This window comes from Chamaea fasciata, unplaced genomic scaffold (genome assembly GCF_029207755.1).
Source record: "Chamaea fasciata isolate MVZ Bird 193981 ecotype frontalis unplaced genomic scaffold, bChaFas1.0.hap1 SCAF_29, whole genome shotgun sequence".
NCBI lineage: Eukaryota > Metazoa > Chordata > Aves > Passeriformes > Sylviidae > Chamaea > Chamaea fasciata.
This window is the reverse complement of record NW_027094114.1, coordinates 4,027,751-4,032,447: the sequence shown is the minus strand read 5'-3', so window position 1 is coordinate 4,032,447 and position 4,697 is coordinate 4,027,751. Positions and strand designations below refer to the sequence as shown.

The 4,697-nt window shown below is 61.0% G+C and overlaps 1 pseudogene; it reads left to right on the top strand.

The window, feature by feature from the left end:
* Window positions 1-494: 494 nt before the first annotated feature.
* LOC136302514 (toll-like receptor 13) lies at window positions 495-3,839 on the top strand (annotated as a pseudogene).
* The last annotated feature ends 858 nt before the right edge of the window (window positions 3,840-4,697 follow it).

Here is a 4,697-nt window from a genome sequence, read left to right as displayed (position 1 = left end):
AAATCACCCAAAGCGGAGGCAGTGGCACGGTTGGAACTTGATGGGGAGCGGGGGGTTCCCAAAATCCCTGGGGACTGGGGAGCGAGGGGTCCTTGGGGGCTGTGGATGTTCTTTGGTGCTGAAGGAGATCCCTGGGCCCTGATGGGGATCCCTGGAGTGTGTGTGTGGGTCCCTGGGATGTGGATGAGGAGTCCTTGGACCCTGAGTGGGGATCCTGTTGTTCTGGTGGGGGTCTCTGGGGTGTGGATGAGGGGTCCCTGAGCCCTGAGTGGGGGCCCTGGGGTTCTGATGATCTCTGAGGTGTGGATGAGGGAGTGGGGTCTTTGCGATAGTAGTGGCGTCCCTGGGTTGCGAGGGGATCCCCTAGGGTGGTGGGGGGAATCCCTGAGCCCCAAGTGTGGTCCCTGGGCCTCGAGGGGGATCTGTGGTACCAAGGACATGCCTCATCCCACTCTCTCCCCACTGCATCCAGGATCTCCCCAGGGTGTGTCAGGATGTGCACCCCACTGCTGGTGACGCTGGTGACGCTGGTGACACCGCTGATGGTGCCTTCAGGGGTCTCTCCCTATGGCTTCCGCAACTGCATCCAGGCACCATGGGACCCTGGGCTGTTCCGCTGCATCCAGCACTTCCTGAGCACCGTGGGGGCTGCAGTGGACGACCTCCCCTCCAATGCCACATCCCTCAACCTCTCTGTCAACGTCTTGCGCCAGGTGCCCCCTGGTGCCTTTGCCCACCTGCCACGGCTCTACACCCTTGATCTGACCCACAACCAACTGCAACACCTGGCCCCAAGGGCTTTCTGGGGGTTGTCAGCACTGGCCCACCTAGACCTGGCCCACAACAACATGTCAGTGCTGGCCACAGATGTGTTCACTGGGCTTGGCAACCTGAGCACACTGCGGCTGGACCACAACCCACTACAGGAGGTGGCCCCCAGGGCTTTCTGGCCACTGGCCACACTCAGCACGCTCTCACTGCGGAGTGGCCGGCTCAGCGCACTGGAGCCCGTCGCCATGGCTGTGCAGAATCTGACACGTCTGGACCTGCTCGACCTGTGTGGCAACATGCTGTCAACATTGGGCCCAGGGCTGCCACCCACGCTGAGGGTCCTGCGCCTCTGCAAAAACTCCCTGGGAGCTCTTTCAGGGGCCACCTCTGGGGTGATGCCCCCAGGGCCGCATGTGCTTGACCTGTCCTACAACAACATCTCAGACCCTGCGCCGCTTGCTCGCCTGTGTCTGCACAACCTGACACACCTGCACCTGGCTGGGAACTCACTGGACGTGGTGCAGCTGCTGCACGTGGCTGGAGTCTCCCTGCGCCATGTGGATGTGTCAGGGCTACAGATGGGCACAAGGGACTTGACATACCTGTGCAAGCAGCTGACAGGATTACCGCTGCAGAGGCTGCGGCTGCAGCGCTTGCAGTTTAAAAAAATGCCCCGGGGGGCTCTGACTCATTGTCCGGTGCTGGGTGCCCTGGACGTGTCTGGCAACCGGCTGCGGCATTTGGGCTGCATAGGGCGGCTGCTGAACCAGAAGCAGCAGGCAGCACTGGGTGAGCTGGTGGCTGAGCATAATTTGCTGCAGTGGCTGCCATCATGCCACGGGACCCCAGTTCTGCACCAGCTGCAGAATATGTCCCTGCGCTTCAACCGCACCCTAGTGGCTTGTGCGGGTGCCTTTGACAATGCACCAGCACTGCGGCAGCTGCGGCTGGATGTGAACGGGCTGGCACGGCTGGACCGTGCAGCGCTGCGTGGACTCCGCAACCTGCAACACCTGCGCCTTGACAACAACCTGCTCACCGACCTCCTGCCCGGCTCCTTTGCCGACCTGCACCAGCTGGAAGACCTCAACCTGCGCAACAACCGTGTGGCCGTGCTCTTCCCTGGTGCCTTCAAGGGGCTTGACCGCCTGCAGATCCTTGACCTGGGTGGGAACAACCTGTGGCACTTGGCAGCCAGGGCATTCCAGGGCCTCTCACAGCTTCGCCGGCTTTACCTGGACCGCAATAGGCTGCTGGAGGTGAGAGCAGCCACATTCCGGCCGGTGCAGGTAACACTGGGTGTACTGGACCTGCGCGCCAATGCACTGCGCTACCTGAGCCGACACCTGCGGCAGCAGCCGCCTTTCCGCTACCTACATAACCTCTACGACCTGAAGCTACAGGCGCAGCAGCCATACGGGATGCGTGTGGTCCCGCAACGCTTCTTCCAGGGCCTCAGTGCCTTGCGCTCGCTCTACCTGTCACAGAACTCGCTCTTGGCCATCCCCGCTGACGCCTTTGATGACCTGGCACAGCTGAAGTACCTGACCCTGGCTGACAGCAATGGCGGGATGGGCCACCTGCCTGCTGGCATCTTCAAGAACCGTAGCCAACTGCACAGCCTGAACCTGGAGAGTGCAGGACTGCGCAGTCTTGGCCCTGAGGTCTTCGGGAACCTGACGCAACTGAAGGAGCTGCGCCTGGCCAAGAATGAGCTGCGTGCACTGGATGTGACTCTGGCCACACACCTCCCCACCCTGCACTACCTGGACCTGCGCAAGTGCCCACTGAGTTGCAGCTGTGCCAATGCCTGGCTGCCTGCCTGGCTGATGTGTGGGCCCGTGCAGGTGGTCTACCTGTATAACTACACCTGTGGTGAGATGGGTGGGACCTCCACATACCTGCACTGCTTTGACACACGTGTGCTACCTGGACATGGGGCGGTACCTGTTTGCAGGGACAGCACCGACTGTGCTGCTGCTGCTGCTGCTGCCACTACTGCACCACCGCGGGTACTGGCGGTTGCGCTACCAACTGTTCCTGCTGCGTGCGTGGGCACGTGGGCGCTGGCGGCGGGAGCAGCGGCGCTACACCTATGATACCTTTGTGTCCTACAACTCTGGGAATGAGCAGTGGGTGCTGGAGGAGCTGGTGCCTGAGCTAGAGCGTGGAGCCCTGCGGCTCTGCCTGCACCACCGTGACTTTCACCCCGGCCGCGCCATAGTGGACAACATCGTGGATGCTGTGTACAACAGCCGGCACACAGTGTGTGTTGTGAGCCGTGGATACCTGCGCAGCGAGTGGTGCTCACTGGAGATCCAGATGGCCAGCTATCGCCTCTTTGATGAGCTGCGTGATGTCCTTGTCCTCATCTTCCTCGAGGACATCCCTGAGGCCGAGCTCTCGGCCTTCCACCGCATGCGCCGTGTGCTGCTGCGGCGCACACACCGGCGCTGGCCCCCTGAGCCCCCTGCACGGCCCCTCTTCTGGGCAAAGCTCAGGTGTGCCCTGAGTGGGGGGGAGGAGGAGGAGGAGGAGGACAGGGACAGAGGGGGCAGGGAGGAAGGGTGCCCTGGCACAACTGAGACCCCTGGGCAAGTTCTCCCTCATGAAAACAACCCTCTGCCCCCAAATCACTGTTTTTTATCTGGGGAAGGTGCCCTGTGGAGTGGGGATGATGACAGCAAGGAGGAAGAGGAAAAGGAGGAGAGGAAGACGGGGGGCAGGGAGGGAGGCTTCCCTGACAGCACTGGGACCCCTGTGGAGATTACCCCCCAGAAAAGCAAATTTCTACCCCAAAATCACCGGCTTTTCTCTTGGGAATGTGCTCTGCACAGTGGGGATGCAGGTAACAAGAAGGAGGAGGAGGAGGAAGAGGAAGAAGAGAAGAAGGCAGGGGAGGGGGAGAAAGGTTGTGGGGATCGAGAGCAGTTGCTCTAGAGCAATCTCACCCTGGTGTAATGGGGATCCCCAGGGACATTCCCAATCAAAAAAAAAGTGGTTTTATCCCAAAATCTCTAGTTATGGTCTCAGAAATGTGCAATTGGGATGATGGTAATGAGGAAAAGGGGAAGGAGGAGGAGGAAAAGAGGAGGGCAAATGGACCTCAATGTTCAGATGCAGCAAATGCTTCATCACTCAGTTCCTTTTCCCAGCACGTGGGAGCTGCAGCTCTTGCACATCTGGCTCTTCCTGGGCACATGCTGCTGTAGCTCAATTGGCTGCTTCTGCCCATAGCGGCACCCCCATGGCTGGGGAATTCCAGCGGCATAAAGAGGCACCCATCAATCCATCTCACCACGCACCCTCCTGTCCCCCAACTCAGCAGCTCCCGAGCCCCGGGCACGTCCCTGCCTTGCTCCCCCCTGATCCTTACCAGCAGCAGGATGCACCTGGCTTGACTGGCGAGCCGGAGTGTGCTGCAGTTGACCAGGCCAGCCGGCGCCACGGGCTCATGACTGCGATCACGGGGCCGTGGCAGCTGCCCAGGGAACTCCTTCCGTAAGCACATCAGCTGCTGCCCCGGAGCAGGATGTGGCTCTGCCTGCTCTGTCTTGAGAGACCGAAGCTCTGCTCTCAACCCTGGGGCGCTCGAGGTTGTCCCTCCCGGGCCAGTCCCCAGACAGCCAGACGCCGGCAGTGACAGGCAAGGAACAGCCTTCCCTTTCCTCCGGCCAGTGGGTGCATGACGCTGTCGAGGGCCAGCAGTGAGCGACTGATGCTGGTCCCTCCCACAGCCCCTCTCCCCAGTCCTTGGTGACCTAGACTCACTCCAAGACCGCTGGGTCAGTCAGGCTCACCTTGGCCACACGCAGATTCCCAGCAAAGCCAATAGTGGGGTCGGTCGTGCTGCTTCACTTGGATCTGTGAGAACAGAGATGGCTGAAGCTACGGCTCCAAATGCCCCTGGGGAGACTAGTTGGAGC